This window comes from Mytilus galloprovincialis, chromosome 12 (genome assembly GCF_965363235.1).
Source record: "Mytilus galloprovincialis chromosome 12, xbMytGall1.hap1.1, whole genome shotgun sequence".
Taxonomy (NCBI): domain Eukaryota; kingdom Metazoa; phylum Mollusca; class Bivalvia; order Mytilida; family Mytilidae; genus Mytilus; species Mytilus galloprovincialis.
The window spans coordinates 37,616,234-37,637,477 of record NC_134849.1 but is presented as its reverse complement, the minus strand read 5'-3'; the positions used below and the strand labels follow the sequence as shown (position 1 = coordinate 37,637,477).

At 31.9% G+C, this 21,244-nt stretch overlaps 1 long non-coding RNA gene across 4 annotated transcripts; it reads right to left on the bottom strand.

The window, feature by feature from the left end:
- Positions 1-45: 45 nt before the first annotated feature.
- Positions 46-21,068, bottom strand: LOC143053464 (uncharacterized). 4 transcript variants are annotated; one of them, XR_012971356.1, is made up of 4 exons: positions 11,321-11,371; positions 8,384-8,474; positions 5,784-6,032; positions 46-852 (listed from the first exon to the last, which is right to left on the bottom strand). It is a non-coding gene; the product is annotated as an uncharacterized LOC143053464 (long non-coding RNA). The 4 variants fall into 4 exon arrangements; XR_012971358.1 differs by lacking the exons at positions 8,384-8,474; positions 11,321-11,371 and adding an exon at positions 20,949-21,068; XR_012971355.1 differs by lacking the exon at positions 8,384-8,474 and having other exon boundaries at positions 11,321-11,374.
- Between the last annotated feature and the right edge of the window lie 176 nt (positions 21,069-21,244).

Sequence of the window (21,244 nt, the reverse complement as noted above, 5' to 3'; positions counted from 1 at the left end):
CGATATTTGAAATACCAGGCTTCTCATGTAAAGATTTCAACGGTACGTTCTTAATTACTTTTTTTATTATTCTTAGAATAAACAAAATGACTTAATGTTAAAATATATATTACTGTTCAACTGGCGAAATGATGTATAATATTGGTATATATTGTTAGATAATTGTATATTAAACAGTATGTAAAATTAAATACAAAAGCGTATTCTTAGTTTAATCCAGTGGATGGAGTAATCCCCCTTTTTTCTGTTACCTTGGGATGACATATATACATAATGAAGAATATTTTAATTCATTTATAATCCCTTAAAAAATATGTATAGAAACCCACTGCTATGTATTCTGCACATAACCATCAAAGAGTCGATGTGATTAAACGTATCTCTTGACTTTGCAAAAATTCAAAATGATGTTAAAATATTCTTTTATGTTTCAGGATTCAAGCAATAAAACCGACCCTAAAGACGATCTAGAAAGTCTGGAATGTAAAACTGACAAGTGTAAAAAAGCAGCTAACAAGCATAGATCATTTGGAATTTGATGTACGGTTTATAATTGTGGAATAGTGGTTGGAATAACAGAACTATTTGGAAGTGAATCTCTCTCACAGGTGTATGTCTTTCTGACATGACTGTGGCAAACAATAGTACTGTTCCCCATGCTTCTTGCATACGATGATGCGTGTCAGTTAAAACGATTTGTAAACAGAAGACAGAACACAATCTTCGGGAAGTTCTTTGCAACTTTGATTATGGTGGTCGACAAAATGCACTTTAAGACCATGTAGATAAATGGTGCAAACAAAATGTGAATCCTCACTAAGTTGCCGCTTTCAATTCCTTGAATACCGAAGCCTGCGAAAAAAACATTTAGTTTTATTTCCAAATTCAAGCATGCAACAAAACATATGACATGCTAGTATTGAAGTTAAAATCTTTTTCATTTAACAATATGTGATATATATACAATGAAGATAAAATGGTGAAAAACGCTAAACGAGTAAAGTAAATTTGAAATATTTTAAAAGGACATGACAATTTGACACTATTTACATTTTGTCTATGATTTTTTTTATGTATATTTAACACTATGAAGACCTTCATTTGACACCGCATGAGGCTAATTTGAATATTGATTGTATCAATCGAAATTGGGACTATGTGCGTTTATATTATTTTCCTCCGGTTGAAGTTTATCCGTAAATTTTCTTTTAAATCCAGTCTTCATACGATTTTTGCCTATGTTGGCAATGCATTTAAGAGATCATGTAAAATATCTTAACTTGACATTCATCCATACATAGATGTTAACTCAATATGAATTTGTGGTATGGTCGCCCAAGTATTTCGGGGTCTGCGATTTTCATTTGTTTTCAGTTTCAATGTCAAATGTTGTTGTTTGTCCTTGTATGTCTTATTCATTACCGGGTTCGTCTTTTGTCCTCTGTTTGACCTTCTTCTTAGATAGTCCTGGGTTGTCAAGACTTCTTTTAAGATTATGTTTTTTTCTCCTTTAATGTATATCAATATAACAGATATCATCGAGGAGAGGTTTAAAATTTTCTATGTCGATATCGAATCGATATTGTATCGCTGTTGTCGATATCGACGGTATCGACGTCTAATTTGTTCATACATCTTTAATTCAGAAATTTTCGATAATGATTCTATATCGTGTTGTTATTGTCGATATCGACGATATCGACAGTAGGTATTTTCATGCTATCTTCATTCGTCATCGACATGGTGTTTTGTCACGGTGTATTCGTTTGTCGATATCGATTCGATATCGTGTCGACATTTTCGATATCGTCGATATCGACATCTTGTTTGGTCTTGGACATGTATGGAGGGAAGTAATAATTTCAAAATTAAAAAAAAATGTGGTCTGTCATATTCCGTTATTGAAATGACCGCTTACGTCAAATATGAGGTATAAACTGTTAATGTCAAATACTGTGGATTTAGGTATTCGATGATATTTAATTTCGAGGTTTTGCCGAGTTTTGCATACAAGCATGTGGGAAATTTGTCATTCGTTGATCATTTACTTTCGTGGTTGACCTGTACCCACCAAATCCACGAAAATAGGTATCCAACGAATTATAATGAGGATACAGTATATACAGTAGGATAAAAACATTCACATGTCAGAGGTTTGTTTCAGTATTCTAAAATACTATAGATAAACTAGTATTGATGTAACTGTAGGATACAGTAGAAACGATTGAAGTCTTAACTAACTTGTGAAATTTCCTATTTTTGTGAAGACCTTAACATGAATGGAAACTTAAATTCAAATCATACTTTATCAATACACGCGTAATATTGTTCACTATGTCTTCTAATAATGGTTTCATTGTTTCCCACGCATTTTTTTTTATTTTTTTTTTTTTTTTGGCCGGGCGGGGGGGGGGTTGTGTTAAAGAACAAAAATGATTATTAAAGAGAGCGACTAACATTGCATTACATGAAGGTTGAAGTTTCAACAAATGTATATGCAACAGCCTGGTTTTTATGGTAAAAGCTTCTTTTATTTTCTTTCTGAACAGCCATTTATAGAAAGTTGACTATGACTTTCGCTTTCAATTATCCAATCATTTGTTCATTTATAATAGGTACCACAACGAATATATGAAAGTGCAGTGCAGGTTATATAAATACAAATCATGTTTTTAAATTTCAGAACAATTAGCTCATGCCACGATTGATAGCAGTTCTAACTCTAAACCTGTTAAAATCTAATCGGTTTAAATATTTCAACCAAACGAATGCGGGGTGTAACATTTTTTTTCCAATTTAAAGCCCCTGTTCAAATGGGCCTCGATGCTAAAATTACACGGTATTTTGATTATAAAATATAATGGCAGAACAATTTTGGTTTAAGATACCGACTAATATATTTTTTTTCAGACATGGAAAAGGACCATATTGATTTGAATTAGAAAAAAAAAACTTATTCAAGATCCCTTTTGTTTTACAACTTCAAAGTAAATGTATGCAAGTTTGAGTACATTTATGTCTCAAACGACGAGTAACTCGCAAATCAGTGTTCATTGTGATCTCAAGCATCGTTCAAGATTAAAAAAATCATCATTTTGTGTCTGTTTTGTTTTGAGCCAAAGAAAGCGTCATATAAAAAGTGAGCATAACTGCAAAAGAACATCGTCATATGAATAATTAATGGACGAAGAAAATTAGAAAGCAATCAATCGTAGCTTTCTGGTATCATAATTTATACCATATATTTAGAAACAATATTCACGTTGTTGATAACGTCGCACGCTTGCAACCGTTTTTGATGTTTTCATTATATCATGAATAATGCAGTGGCAGGTATTCATAATACTTCGTGCATATACAGTTTACGTTAATTTCATCAACTTGCTTTTCCAATACTAATTTCATTATAGAAAGTGGAGAAAACATTGAACAACAGTTTAATTAACTGTAATCTTATGAACTTCGATAGAAGTGATTGATTGTTGTGTAATATATGTATCTTACTAAAGACCTATTCACAGCTATAGTCATATCTTGCTTTCCTATACAAATGTACACTCTATGTGAAGACAAAACAGTTCAATCAATGAGTATATGTATGTACTTGAAATGAGCATATATGTACAAGTGCTACTTTTTTGGCAGAGACTACACACCTTCACAAAACATTGATCTAGCTGTGTTATTCAGTGGGTATTGTGTTTCTTGGTCTATATAAATATGTAAGATTTTTTTTTTATTTTGGATTTGACTTTAATTTCTTTTTCTTTAAAGGAGCACTAGCTGTCAAATTTATATTGATTGATTTGATTTATAGCATTGTAAAACAATCAAAGTGTAAAAAGTATGAAATTAACAATATACCGGCCATGGGTTCGATTATACATAACTTCGTTTCTTGTGTTTTTTAGTCTAGACACAATCTGATTAACTGACGAGTTTACCTGCGAAGACCTCCAAATTCCATGTAAGCGATCAAAACATACATTAAGACATAAACAAGTCTGTTTAAATTCAACTTATAGATTAGAAATTTGATCACCTTTTTTCCTGTATAAGAATGATATTTTATAGATCGATTCAGTCAAACAAATAAATTACCTTTGTTTCATTTTCAATGTTGACATTCTTTTACTTTAAATAATTGAACACAAACAATGCATGTGGTATCAATCTCTAGCTAAGGAGTACAATTGATGTTCACAGGAATACAAATTCAATGAGGTCGAATCGTTCACTTGCAAGTGAATAATTCATCATCAAGGATTTTTAGCTCATTTTGACAACATTGAACCACACTGGATGTTAAAAGCGATATATAATTTCATTATTTTATTTTTGTTAATGATTGAACAAAACAAATCATGTTTTACATTTTTTTTATCTCGTAGCTAGTGCCCATTTCAGGCTAAGTGTTCAATAATATTTTTTTCAAACATTTTTTTTGTGAAGCCATTTCGGTAATTGTTCAATGCCTACCATGACTTCTTCTTAAGAACTATTTGAATACAAGTGCAAACTTGTTGACTGTATGACATGACATAATTTAAACAAAAAAGTAAATTTTCTAAAAGGCCTTTACAATTTTAAAAATTACTTTGATTATTCAAATCTACAAGATTTATTCCTTAAGGCACATTATTTCAAAGACAATTGAACAGAACATATTGCAGAAATGCTACCACATACTTTTCTTTAAAAAAAATTTTCAACTTTCGATTCTGAGATCACAAACGGATTATAATCACCGTAATGATGCAGAAATTGCATTGATCAAGTGTGGGTAAAAACGTAGTTCATGTAGTACAATCTCGGTCATACAATACATATAACCGATGCTCTTGTATTTTGACATTTTCTATTACCTAAAACTTCATTTGTTTTCTGTGCTAGTTACACACTTAACCAAGTGTGTATCTTCAGGGAAATCCGAGACGTAAATATTTTAAAATTCAAAATATGTGTTTACATGTTGAAAAAAAGCTAATCCATGTATTTCTTATAATATATCGGTTTAAAACGTTCAGTTTCAATGCAGTAAACATTATACATTATATTTATAAAACTGAGAATAGAAATAAGGAATTGTCAAATAGACCCGAGTAGATAACAGCAGAAGGCCGCCAATGGGTCTTCAACGCAGCAAGAAAAAAAATAACCTCTGGAAATATATATTTAACATCTTAAGGGATTTTCGGGCGTTAAAAACTCCCCTTTTTAAGGATAAAGCGAACAATTAAAGATATTGACACTGATCATTTTGAATTTTCGACCCCTTTTACAATTCACGAGTTAACAATTGATTAAACCAATAACTTTTTAATGTAAGTCTGAAATGAACAATAAGTCGTGTTAAGATGAAACGTACGTTTTGCGCAAAAACAGCATTTCAATCCGGGTATTTATGATGAGTTTATTCTACTTTTTTGTGTAAATCCAAGTGTACAAATATGATATATGTGACTCTATCGTTATACAGTGTTCCAATGCGAGTAAATAATTGTTACCGAAATTGTCACATAGGCTACACCAATGCAGATAATAATACGGAATAGGTATTGTTTGATTAACATGAAAGGGGGCGTAATTAATGATTATATTGAAACTAAGTATTGTCACAGTCTTTTCTTACAAATAATACTAAAGTGGCATATTTATGACTTGCAACCAGTTTCACTTATCGGAATTGTGTATCAACCAATCTGTATCTTATAAGGTGCGTTTGTTTAAGGTTATTAAAAGAACATTATAATAAGTTTGTAAAATTAGAAAATATAAGTTACCAGTGCTAAATGATCCACCCCATCGTGTAACAAGTTCTTCTACTTGTATTTCAAACAATTCTCCATTCACTAATGGTGTGTTGGTAAAACAAATACCATGATCACTTGTGTCGGTGGGATTTAATCGCTTTGCAGTGGTACAATCGTTCTCCAGAGAAACATTTTTACCACAGACTCCATGAAACTTCCACATTTCTGCTTTAGTTATTTTTTCAATTTGCTAACTTCAAGCATCTGTTATGCAATGTGCTATTTGATAAAAAAAGAAAACAAAAAAAAAACATAAATATACTATAATATTAGTACGGTACATATATATATGGAACATCGGATGAGAATAACCGATATTCATAATTTAGTTTCATTATTTTGTTCATCAATAGTTATCAAAGGTACCAGGATTATAATTCAGTACGCCAGACGCGCGATTTGTCTACAAAAGACTCATCAGTGACGCTCAGATCATCAAAAGTAATCATTTGTATTTCCAAATCAAAGGAAACACATGTTAGTGTATATCTCGACACATGTATAACTTACTGTATAATTAAAACATGTAAGAGAGAATGGAATATTGATATTAAGTTACCTCGGAATTGTGTCTTCAATGAACACGTTTTTTTTTGTTAATTCGTAGTTGTTTTTTGCAGCCTGGTTGGTCAATTTGTGAATCAAGATTTCAAATTAGGCTAAACATGCTAAACTTGATTTAACATTTCCTTTTATCAGGCATACACTTTTTAAATAAAACATGTGATTCTTTGGAGGTTTTTGGTTTATTTAGAGTTAATTTAATAAACTATATAAACACAAGCTCTAGTGATCTTTTCAAATCGACTTAATGACAAAATACAATACACACACACACAATACATACACACATACAAAACACAAGAATATTTTTTCAAGCCGGGTTCTACTTCGGTCGGTCATACGGTATGTTTATTTTCGTAATTTAATGACCTGTGGTGGCCTATACTTGTTTGCATGGGCAATTATACCACATTTTCTCGCTTTTATAGTTTAACCTTTGATATTATGTTTCGTTATAGACTGTAAAGATGAATATTCTTGTTATTCTTATCAACACTTTGGTAATTGATGTCACATCAATTTTTGTATTTAACATGTGTATCTGTTATCATGGTTCGTATAATTAAGATAGGTTTAGATGTGTTTACTGTTAATACTAAAACGAAAGTGTGCATGTTCAACATGATAGCTTTTGTACATGATGACATGCAGAAAATGAATCAGGTCGTTTCCTTGAAAGTGAGAAACTGATTTTGGACGATATTATCTTATATCACATAAATATTACCGACGCAACATGGTTCATGTATTTGAAAAGCATATATTCACCCTTAAGATGTATTAAGATGAATGATGACAGTGTATTTACCTGGATTGCCAATTATCATGATTATAAAAAGGATGTTTTCATTTCAAATACTTTAATCAGAAAGAAAAAAAAAGTGAAACTAATGAGCAAGACACGGTTACCTGTATGATAGTCAAACAAACGTTTAAAATAGATAATAGTGTACTCAAACTATTTCGGCATACTAGGGACTTTAACAGTCTACAATACGTAAACATGTTTCCTTATTGACGACGTAATTATGTTTTATCTGCCATCCAACTTATTCGGAAATATGTTTTTACACAACATTGTATTATTTGACTAAATGTAGCTAACATACCATGTTCCATCAGGTAGAGGTATGTCTTTACAGATGGTTGGGTTAAGGAACGATACAGACTGTCGAATGTTATTAAACTATATATGTACATGGTGTATGTGTACAACGGGTCAAATATCAATCATTATTATAAACTAAATTGACCAACAAATTACTTTATAAAAAGCTAGAAAACAAATGGAATGAACATATTTAAATCGGCCTAAATTACTTATAATTAAATAAATGTTTGGGTAAATATTAAACTGTTTTAAATTTTTTTCGGAGTTCACTATTTTTGTGACATTTAGAAAACAAAATCAGGGGGTTTCCATTAAAAAGACACACTGATTTTGAAAGATATCATCTTATATCGCATATATATATTCAGAACATGGTTAATGAATTTGAAAAGCAAATGTTCACATACAAGATGGTTTAAGATAAATGTCGACATTGTATTTATCGAATTGTCAATAACCAAGATAATAAACCGATGTTTTCAGTTCATATACTGTAACAAGGAAGAAAAAAATAGTTAAACTTGTCGACAAGTCACAGTTACCTGTATACTAGTTAATTGTGTTCGAACAATTTAAATAGATACATGTGTAATAGTTTACAAACAATTACATTCATTCTTAAAGTAAACATGGTGAAGGTGGCCTCAAATTACTTCCTGATATGGGGTCACAGAACATTGTGGACATATACCACCTTGCAAACGAGTCTATTAATGAATTACATTGGAGAACTAGCAATCGTAATACCTTTTTTTTTATTTACAATCTAGAAGATATAATTATATCAATAAAAAAAGATATGCATGCTATCATTTAAGTCATAATCAATAAAATAAAACGAAGGTTTGTGAAAACATTATAACCCACCTTATTTTGCAATTAAGAATTTAATTACCATGAAATAAAATGAATGTTAAAAATGACCAGTTGCTTTTTCTCTTTCTGCCCCGCCCCTCCCAATCACCATAATCTTGAGACTTTGCGTTCTATAAAAAAAAAAAACTAAGTATTAATTCTGTGTTTGGTGTCACTTGGCAAAATAAGATCAACAGAAAATGTACTCTACTGATACATGCAAAAATATTGACATTAATGCACACTTAAACAATGTCATGAATGTGGCCCACTACAATACAAAATAAAGAAATGAAGCCGCTCTCCCCTTCAGTTTTGCGAATTCAACAGCTTAATGCGACTATTTTATACTCAATGACACATAAGTTGTTGTCACCGCAGAAAAAAACAAAATCAAACAACATCGTGTTTGTGTGTGAATTGTAATACACAACTGTTTTATGAATTCCTTAAGTATTGCTTATTCACTTGGAAACTCAAAATAAACCCTCACGACACGTACTAACGACACTTGGTAATCATACATCTGTTATATGGTGCTTTTGAATTGCAACCAAAGATAAAAACCTGGCTCTTTCATTACTTTATTGAATACCTAAATTACTAGTACATAAGTGTCCGTACACATCAACGGTATTTTACTAGGTATTCTGACTTCTCTTGAACTGAACATTAATGTGCGTATTGTTATGCGTTTACTTTTCTACATTGGCTAGAGGTATAGGGGGAGGGTTGAGATCTTATAAACATGTTTAGCCCCACCACAATTTTGCTCATGTCCCAAGTCAGGAGCCTCTGGCCTTTGTTAGTCTTGTATGATTTTTAATTTTAGCTTCTTGTGTATAATTCGGAATTTAGTATGACGTCCATTATCACTGTACTAGTATACATATTTTTAAGGGGCCAGCTGAAGACCGCCTCCGAGTTTCTCGCTACATTGAAGACCCATTGGTGGTCTTCGGCTGTTGTCTGCTCTATGGTCGGGTTGTTGTCGCTTTGACACATTCCCTATTTCCTTTCTCAATTTAATTACATTACAAGTACTCAACGAAACATGATTTCTTAATTAATAACACCAATTGTATCAGCAGTCAAAGCTGGACTTCAAAGTTAGTGTGAAACTGTCTATTTAAGAGGAGGTGTGTATAACATGTTGGTATAAAGAAATCCAAATATCTTTTACAGTAAATACAATGTAGGACTCTTTCATCTTGCAAAGGTATTAAAACATTTGGCTTTTCTACACTTCACCTTAGTATTTACAGTTCTAAACTTAAAGACAAATTGAAAGAGTTGATCCTATTTTCTTTCATAAAAAAATAGCCCACGTATATACAATTGTCTTATCTTAGGGGGGGGGGGGGTAAATGAAATTAAGAATGGAAAAGGGTCAATGTGTCAAATAGACAATAACCCGACCAAAGAGCAGACCACAACCGAAGGCCACTAATGGGTCTTCAATACAGCGAAAAACGCCTGTATCCGGAGGCGTGCTTCAGCTGGACCCTAAACAAAAATGTCTACTAGTTCAGTGATTAATAACATCCGAAATATACAAAAGAAACAAAAAATTTAAAATCATACAAGACTACATGAAGCAAATGCAGCTGTTTCTTACACATTATTCGAAAAAGAAAGAACTATTACATTTTAAATAAAAATTGGAACATTTCTGAATTAAATTGAAAAAAAAATATACTCATTTCTATAAGTATGGATAGATATATGTAGAACATGTCATATAACAAAAAAGATTGTTATATTCATCATAATATAGCATTTAATGAATATATTCTGATTTTTTTAACAAATGTTCAAGTTGTCTAGTATATGAGTGCACTGGTTAATCAGTTTATGATTAGAGATTCTAACTGAGCAAAACTTGATTTAACTTTCATTTTATTAGCATTAATGCAATGTTATAGATAAGACACATTATTCATTGGATACTTAGGTATATTATGAATATGCAAATAATTTACATTGAGGCGCAATTTGTAGTCCTTTTCTTTTTTAGCCATGACGTTGTCAGATTATTTTCGATTTATGAGTTTAACTGTCCCTCTGGTATTTTTCGTCCCTCTTTTGTAAGTGCGATATAGAAAATCATTTAGAACTAGCTCGTTATTCGGGTAGTCATCAAGAGTTTAAACAGTAAGGTATTGGAAGTTTTCCTCGATTTATCACACTCTGTCGTCCTGATGAGTTACTAATTATCGTATTTAAAATAACATTACCCTTTTCTACATGTTGGCGTTATGTTCAATGTTTCCTTTTATATATGCTATGTTAAAACCCGACGTCAATCTCGAAGATAAAAGAATATTACACATGTTACACGAAACAGAAACTTGATCGGAGAGTTAAATTCTGAAGTTTGTAATAGTAAAGACAAAAGACAAAACACATGTACTGTTGATTTGCTACGTTGGTTTTTTTTGTGGACGATTTCCCCTCAATTTATTTTACACTATTTTTATTTTAAAAAAAATATCAGAGTATCGTAGTAATAGTATATGTACATTTCTGCTCCATTTATATTTCTTTTTAGATTTTTAAGTGGTAATACTTATCCTCCAATTACAGATGCATAAAGACAGTTCAAACCGCAACTTGACAGATTTATAGTGTTAATTTAATGAACCATAAACGACATGTTTAAAAAGGTGAAGAAGATAGAAGTTAATCTTTACATTTTGGCTTACCGATAAGTGTTAATTTATTGTGACTATAGACGTTTTTCTTATAAAGGTGCAGTTATTGTTGTAATTGCTTTGTTATGAACTAAATTATTAGATACCTCGTTTAAATTATTTCACATTTTTCATGTCGATTTGTTTTGTAACCGTCTATTCCATAATTGTTAAGCTCGTCCTTTAAATCAAGTATACATTACCATCGCAACATGGTAAATGCATTGTCAAAGAACATTTATACATGTTAGATTGATAAAAAAGAAAATTTACCTGATATTTACCTGAATAATCACAATAATAAAATGGCCGTTATTTGTTTAGATATTGTAACCAGGAAGAAAAAACATCGTAACTAATAAACACGTCACGGTTACCTGTATGAGTGTCGAACAAACGTTTTAAAAGAAAAATATGACATTTTAAATGTTGCGACATGCAAAGGATTTTAGCAGCTTGTAAGAAGTAAATTTTATTCATTCTTGATGGCGATCGTGTTTTGTCTGTCCATTCCAAATGTTTGTAAAAACGTCATCACACAATATTGATTTTTTTAAAGACTATATATAGCTAACAAACACCATTTTATCAGTCATGGTTATGCTTTATCAATCTATCGTTGCAGATTATTGGGTTTGGTAGCTATAAGCGCTTTCAAATGTGTTTACACTATATATGAATGTTGACAGCGATACAAATATCAATGACTGTTACACACCTACAGTGACCCCAAATAAACATTTTTAAAAAGTTATACAAAAATATGCATTGAAAATGTGTAGTACGTGCTTGATAACATATAATTAAAAGAATGTCTGAGTACATTCATTTACTTTTTTTCTGTTTCCTTACTGTTAAATTTATTACGCGAAAATTGTAAATAAATTATTGTCTGCAATACTTTTAATCGATTATATAATGTAGGACAAGAACATGGACCTGTCTTTACTTTCTTAGCTCTGTTATGTAACCAAACTAATTAATGTATGAATGCAGTTATTGTTTCATAAACAAATTAAATATTGTATGTACTTGGATCACTCATTATTTTCAGTAATGATTGGAGGTAAACACTGGTGGAAATCATAGCATTATTATATACAGTTTTTGTTTGACCTAATTTCCAAAAAGCAATGAAGTATAATTTGCATTTATTTGTTAAACAAAATATTCCAAAAGTTATAGATATGCAGGGCGGGAATGAATCATATTTGTTTGTTATCTCATGTGCTAATTCCCACGGTAATACATGTTTTAAATTAAGATATATGATATTTATAAAATAGTTCATGACAATATATGTTGATTATATTTACATTTTGTACCATAAATTGAAAAAAAAAAATCACAAAAAAAAATAATGCAGTTGTCCGGAGAATTATTACTTGTCTATTGTCAGATGAACTTTTAAATCAGTTTAAATCCACGAGTTCCTGTTTTGACATATGTGTTATAATTCGAGAAAAAATGCACATAAAATGCTGTTGTTAGTCTATGGATCGTAAATTTGGTTCGAGTCAAACATTTTTGTATTCATCAAACTTATTATTATACATACATTTAAATCGGACAAAGTTCGAGACCTTGGGAAAATATCGACTCAGCCAAAATTTTGTTGAAATCATCCATTTTATGGACGCCATCACGAGTTGGTTGACTGTTATTGAATGACCATTTCACAGATGATATTGGATATGTTCCTTATGTAGTGACTACAAACCTTAACCGTTGTCCTATCGAATTTCTCGGATTTGAGCGACACGACGGGCCTACCCATCCGGAGCATCCAACATCACCCCCGGTTTTTGGTTGGGTTTGTGTTGCTTAGTTTTTAGTTTTCTATGTTGTGTGCTGTGATTTGTTTGTTTGTCTTTTTCTTTGGCCATGGCGTTGACATTTTATTTTATTTATGAGTTTGACTGTCCCTTTGGTATCTGAGTATTTGAGTTCAAGACAACGAAAGTTAACTATCAATGTCAATCAGTCTTTTAAAATGTTCAGTGGTTGTCTACTGTTTATTTGGTTCATAAGTGCATTTCGTTTCTGGTTTTAATATAGATTAGACCGTTGGTTTTCCCGTTTGAATAGTTTAACACTAGTTATTGGTGGGCCCTTTATAGTTTGCTGCTCGTTGTGAGCCGATGCTATGTGTTGAAGGCCGTACTTTGACCTATAATGGCTGACTTTTATAAATTGTTATACATGGATGGAGAGTTGTCTCATTGGCACTCATACCACCTCTTCCTATATCTATTTTAAAAAGCATGTTTTGTTTTAAAACCGTTGGGTTAACATTCTCAGCACAAATAGTTCTGGTTATGCATATTAGAACCAATTATCTTCGTACATTGTCTTACAAGGTATTTCAGAAGTTACAATTTTGATACATGTATAGACTCGGCAATTTCCCAGGATAGCAGATCTTTGAAGGATAAAACTATGCATAATGAATATGATGAAGATTCAGAAAACATATATCCTAAAATGAAAAGTTCATTTGAACTACAAAAAAACATCTTAGAATTTACACTTACAAAATATTTGTCTAATATTCCTTCCTCTCTTTTTATTCAGTCCTTCTCAAAACCAGTTTTGCCACTATCCATGTTCAAATTTACTAGTAAATACCAATGTTGTGTCTATATGAGATGAAAAATAAATGGATACAGGAATGTGTGGTATGAGTGCTAGTAAGACAACTGTCCATACAAATACATTTATAAAAGTAAATCATTATAGGTCAATGTACGGCCTTCAACACGGAGCATTGGCTCCCACCGAACAACAAGCTATAAAGGACCCGCAAATAACTAGTGTAAAACCATTCAAACGGAAAAACCAACAGTCTAATCAATATATATAAAAAAAACGAGAAACGAGAAACAAGTATTAATTTGTTACGGCCAGAAATCGCCTTTAAATTGTAGCCAACAAAAGACACAAATCAATAATAAAATTTAACAATATTTAATATACAAAAGTTTACAAAAGGTATTACACAAATATTACTGTTAACTTAACTGTCAAAATATGAGTCCAATCAGTTATCTTTATCTGTATCCGGAAATCTTTCGGAATCCAATTTGAATATTACGTTCACTACTAATGTCACAATCCAGTATGATGTTGTTTGTAGAATAAAAGTGTCAATCCAAATGCTGTGAATACTAATGTCTATCAATGTCTATGTCCAAGTTTTAATTATGAGAGTTTAACTTTAGTGTCTGTATATATAGTGTTGTCAATGGAAAATTCTAGAACACTCTATAATGGAACATTGTGGAAAATCCTGGAAAGTTACAACGGAAGTTTCTGGAATAACGTAGAAGTTTAAATTACGCATCTTTTATAAGGATCATTCTAGAAAGTTCCAATCATTCTGTGATTGTTCCAGTGATTCCTAAACTGCACAATTATAAGATTATTTGGTAAACAACTATCAGGCCATACAACACAAATTAGGCCAACATAAATAAACATAATAATTACAATATCATAACACCTCCCCCCTTAAAAGAAGTTTTAGTGTAACAAAAACTTATCATGAATAATATGAACAAAAATACATAATATATACAAAGTGATTTAATAATCTCTAGATAAAGCATCAGCTATTACATTATCTTTACCCTTAATATGTTTTACAATTACATCATATTCCTGTAACAATAAACTCCACCTAGTCAACCTCTGATTCTTGTTTCTCATTTTATGCATGAAGGTGAGAGGATTATGATCAGTATAAACAAGAATAGGATATACAGTGGGATTCAAATATACATCAAAATGTTGAAGTGCTGACAACATTGCAAAACACTCTTTTTCAATAGTTGAATAATTTTTCTGATGTTTATCTAATTTCTTAGAAAAATATGATATAGGTTTTTCAACATTATCATCTGTCTCTTGATATAAAACAGCTCCTATTCCTACATTGCTTGCATCAACAGCAAGTTTAAATTGTTTCTCAAAGTCTGGAGTAATCAGAACTGGACTATTAATTAAAAGTGATTTGCTATTTTCAAAAGCTTTTTGACAATTTTCACTCCAGATAAATTTAGAATCTTTTCGTAAAAGATGAGTCAATGGTTGAACAACAGTAGCAAAATTTGAACAGAATTTCCTGTAAAATCCTATCATGCCTAAATATCTCATAAGTTGTTTTCTATTTGTAGGAGGTGGAAATTTGGAAATAGCTTCCACTTTAGCCATTATAGGTTTTACTTGACCTTGGCCAACTGTATGCCCTAAATAATCAACAGTGGCCTGACAAAATTCACTTTTACAAAGATTAACAGTCAAATTTGAATATGACAATCTATCAAAAGTATCATACAAATGTGTTAAATGCTGTTCCCAGCTATCACTACATACAATAAGATCATCAATATAAGCATAACAACAGTCTAAATCTTTTATAACATTATTGATCATTCTTTGAAATGTAGCTGGTGCACTTTTCATGCCAAATGGCATTACAGTATATTGAAATAAGCCATCTGGTGTAACAAAAGCTGATATTTCACGAGCTCTCTGTGTCAATGGAACTTGCCAATAACCTTTCAATAAATCAAATTTGCTCACAAATTTTGCTTGACCAATATTGTCAATACAATCGTCTATCCTTGGAATCGGATAGGAATCAGATTTTGAGACTGAATTTACTTTTCTGAAATCAGTCACGAAACGAAAAGTTTTATCTGGTTTTGGCACAAGGAGACAAGGAGAGCTCCATTCACTGTTACTCGGCTCAATAATATCATTGTCAAGCATATATTTAATTTCTTTTCTCATAACTTCAAGTTTGAGAGGATTGAGCCGATAAGGATGTTGCTTAATTGGAGAAGCATCTCCTACATCAACATCATGACAAACAGCAGTGGTTTTGTTTGGCACATCTGGAAAAAGATTTTTAAAAGAAAATACCAAAGTTTTTATTTCTTCTCTACGATCAAAAGACAGATGTGCAAGTTTTGAATCTAAATTTGACAAAATTTCTGAATTTTTCAATCTAACTGTCTCTTCCATAGTTTTACAACTAAAAGTTGGTTCAATTACATCTGGTTTGTCATGATTGTTCTTAAATTTAACCATGCCTAAAGTGGCAACTGGTTTACTATCACATAGTACATTAGTACGCTCAAAATATGGTTTTAACATATTAATATGACACACTCTATTTTGTTTGCGCCGACCTGGAGTTTTTACAATATAATTCAAATCATTAATTTTACTCTCTATTGTATAAGGACCACAATATTTAGCCTGTAAAGGATGTCCAGGGACTGGCAGAAATACAAGTACCTTATCACCAGGCTCAAAAATTCTGTCCCTGGCATCTTTATCATACCATATTTTCATTTTGTTCTGTACATTTTTTAAATTTTTCTGAGCAATTTGACAAGCAGTAAACAATTTTTCTTTAAATCTAGATACATAGTCTAAAAGATTCAAGTCAGTATGTTCAGTAAGCCACTTTTCCTTAATCAATTTTAATGGTCCCCTTACAGTATGACCAAATATCAACTCAAAGGGACTAAATCCAAGGGATTCTTGAACAGCCTCTCGAACCGCAAAAAGTAGAAAGTGAACTCCATCATCCCAGTCTCTGTCAAATTGAAGACAAAAAGTTCTAATCATGTTCTTCAATGTTTGATGAAAACGTTCTAAGGCACCTTGAGATTCTGGATGATAAGCACTTGATCTGTACTGAGCAATCCCTAACTGGTATACGACTTGCTGAAATAAACCCGACATGAAATTTGATCCCTGGTCGGACTGTATAGACTAAGGAAGTCCTACTAATGTGAAAAATTTGATCAAAGCTTTGACGATAGTAGGTGTCTTGATATTTCTGAGCGGAATAGCTTCAGGAAAGCGGGTAGATGTACACATGATCGTCAATAAATACGCATTTCCAGTCTTGGTCTTTGGTAAAGGTCCAACGCAGTCAATTAGAACTCTGCTGAAAGGTTCGTCAAAGGCTGGAATAGGCAGAAGAGGTGCTGGTGGTATTTTCTGGTTAGGCTTACCAACAACCTGGCATATATGGCATGATTTGCAGTATTCTGCAACATCGTTTCTAAGTCTGGGCCAGTAGAAATGTTGCAATATTTTTAGGCAAGTCTTCCTTATACCTAAGTGTCCAGCCAAGGGGGTGTCATGGGCAAGACCAATAATTTCTTGCCTATAAACTTTAGGCACCACCACTTGGTACACCACTCTCCATTCCTCCTCTGGGGTAGCATCAGGAGGCCTCCACTTCCTCATTAAAATGCCGTCCTGATGGTAAAAGCATTCGGCCACTTTGTCTGCTTCCTCCTGTGGTTGAGCCCTCTGGCTGAGCTGAAGAACCTCAGGGTCTTTATGTTGTTCTTCGAGTAAATTATTTCGGTCTAATGAATGGCTGTTTACATCTGGCCATGGCATAATAACATTTTTGTTAACACTAGGTGGTTTTATAATAGCCTTTTCTGAGTTACCAGGATCTTCAATATCAGCTATAAAAGTGTCAGAAAGGTCCATGTAATCAAACTTGTCTTCTTGCAAATTCTCATTTTGTTGTTTTCTAGCCATCGCCCTAGTAACAACACAAGCTGGATACAATTCAGCATCATCTTCAGGTGATTTAACATCCACCACCGGTTCACTGGTAACAATTGGTTCAGCAACCACTTTGTTCCTAGCTAGATCATTTCCTAGCAATAAGGTAACACCCTCAACAGGGTGATTAGGACGAACACCTACAACAACTGGTCCAGTTATCAAATCTGACTTCAGATAAATACGATGGAGAGGAACATCTATACAACCTAACTCTACACCTTGTAACAAAACGGAGGCACCAACAGAAGTCTTCTCGGACAAAGGCAACACACCTTCTAACAATAATGACTGAGAAGCTCCAGTGTCCCGTAAAATCTTAATAGGCTGAAGAGTGGTATCATCAACAATAGAAACAAACCCATCAGACATAAAGGGTTTATATTCCTCCATGTAATCACAAAAACTGGACTTAAAAGCCTGACTCGCAGGACATTCCAATGTACTGGTAATATAAGGTGTCGTACAAGCACTGGTCTTCGGCTTATTATTTCGTTCATTCTTCTTCTGGAGTCTAAAACAATCAGCCATCAGGTGACCAATCTTCTTACAATAAGCACAAGTCAGTGACTTCTTCTCAAAAGTATCAAATTTTGGACTAGACATATTAAAACTGGACTGACTCTTATTCTGTGGAACAGGCTTACTATCAGTACGCTCAGTGCTTTGATTTTTGCAATTCCCACTGGAAGTATTAACATTTTGACTCTTGAAACTTCTTTTATGTGAAAGAGTATAATTATCTGAAATTACAGCTGCATCATGTATTGTCCCAACAGTTTTGTCGTCTAAATGTGCTTTTAAGTCTAAATGAACACATTGTTTGAACTCTTCTAATAACATCAATTGTCTTAGGTTATCAAAATTGTTATCTGTTTTCTTTGACGTAAGCCATTTATCAAATAGATCTTCTTTTTCCCGAGCAAATTCCACATAGGTTTGCGAATCAAACTTTTTATAAGATCTAAATTTCTGTCTATACGCTTCTGGTACTAGCTCATAAGCTTTCAAAACTTCCTGTTTCACCGTGTCATAATCGGAACTTTTTTCTGATGGAAGTGCGGAGTATATTTCAGCGGCCTTTCCTTCAAAAACACTTTGTAGCATTGTAGTCCAATATGGCTTTGGCCATTTCAAATTATTAGCAATTTTCTCAAACTGTGGAAAATATTTATCGACTGTTTTTTCACAAAATTTTGGAACCAAACGTATATTTTTTGCTGCATCAAAATAATCTGATTTCGACTGGACTTTAGTGTTGCTTTCTTCTTTGACCATTTCAATTTTCAGTTTTTCCATCTCTAGCCTTTCTCTCATTTCAAGTTCTTTTAATTTTAATTCATCTTCTTTTATTTTCTCCCTCTCCTTCATTTCCAGTTCTTTTAATTTAAATTCATCTTCTTTTTCTTTTCTCTCTATTTCCAACCTTTCCTTCATTTCCAGTTCTGCTTGTTTTAATTTAAATTCATGTTCTAATTCAAGCTGTTTTAATTTAAAGGCATTTACATTTTCGACCTTAAGTTCAAGAGCCTCTTCACCTAAAATTTCCACGTCAACTAATTTGTCTATAACCAAATTTTTTATAATTTGTTTTCTCATAGATACTTTAAAATTTAACTGCAGATGTTTAGCAAGCAACACTAATTCGTCTTTCTTTAAATTATCAAAACTCTCCAGGTCTGGCGTTTTCAAAAATTTACCGGCATCAAATGCCATTTTGTAGAATTTTGTTGGCTAGTTATAATAAAAATATTGAAAAAATTTTGAATAATATAGTTTCAGTCTCCCGGACGAGCCCCCAATTTCTGTTACGGCCAGAAATCGCCTTTAAATTGTAGCCAACAAAAGACACAAATCAATAATAAAATTTAACAATATTTAATATACAAAAGTTTACAAAAGGTATTACACAAATATTACTGTTAACTTAACTGTCAAAATATGAGTCCAATCAGTTATCTTTATCTGTATCCGGAAATCTTTCGGAATCCAATTTGAATATTACGTTCACTACTAATGTCACAATCCAGTATGATGTTGTTTGTAGAATAAAAGTGTCAATCCAAATGCTGTGAATACTAATGTCTATCAATGTCTATGTCCAAGTTTTAATTATGAGAGTTTAACTTTAGTGTCTGTATATATAGTGTTGTCAATGGAAAATTCTAGAACACTCTATAATGGAACATTGTGGAAAATCCTGGAAAGTTACAACGGAAGTTTCTGGAATAACGTAGAAGTTTAAATTACGCATCTTTTATAAGGATCATTCTAGAAAGTTCCAATCATTCTGTGATTGTTCCAGTGATTCCTAAACTGCACAATTATAAGATTATTTGGTAAACAACTATCAGGCCATACAACACAAATTAGGCCAACATAAATAAACATAATAATTACAATATCATAACAAATTACATAAACAAACGACAACTACTGTACATCAGATTCCTGACTTATGACAGGTGCACATATTTGCAGCGGGATTAAACGTTTTAATGGTACCAAACCTTCTCCCTTTTTCTGAAACAATAGTATAACAATTTAAAAAAATGCTGTCACGAAAACTTTGCTTCGCTCTTAACAGTTGATTTTGCTTTGTATGTGCTTTCAACCAAATACAACGGACGGGTCTCTTATAAGGTAATGATAGGCGCTAAACACAAATCAACAAATAATTTGTAATGTCCCTGTTGTATATTGGAATTTAACTCTAAAACAGCTGATCGACACTCTATAGTAATGCAAATTCAGGAACAACCAGAGCATACTTATATAATATTATTATAAGTATTCGAAGAAACTAAGAACCTTACATTTAAGTGAGCTCCCAAGAAGAAAAAAAATATCTGATATATCATGTATAAATAAGTCTGTTTCTATCAAGTTCAATGGAGGTTCGATAAAGTTTATGATTATTTTTCTGAGATCATGTCTACCGGATGGATTAAGAACCTCAGCTTTGTTACAACTAAATGTTACATTAAGACTAATCGTTGGAATCTTGCCAAAAGTGAATTTACATGCAAGTAAAAGATATAGATATATGTATACGTATAAATGACACAAACAAAACAACAAAAACAATAATGATGAAGTAAACACAAAATGATATGTTGAATGCATGTTAAGAAAATAAATGGAAATGAGTGTGGTATATAAATATTTGACATTTTGAACTTGTTTAAAAATATTCCCCTACTGTTTTTAGTTTTAATAACAGTAAAATTAAACATGTCATATTTGCTCGAACTAGAAAAAATATTGCTTTTATATTATTTATCATGAATAAATATTGAACTAACTTACCTTTTGAACAGAAGAATACCTTTGTTTTCTTTTAATATAGAATGAATGCATTTAAAATTAAGTTTAACCTATACATACAATAACTATCGACACCAATCATGCACTTTTTATATTCTCTTATTGTTTTTAATCCTTCAATGATACGAAGATATCATATGTGTTAACTTCGAACGTTATAAGTATCTTAATTTACACTGATTATATTTATAAGAATAATGTATTGTTTGATTAAACTTAATGCGCAAAATATTATCAAATCAATACTATATTAAGGCTTTGAATATTGTATTATTGTT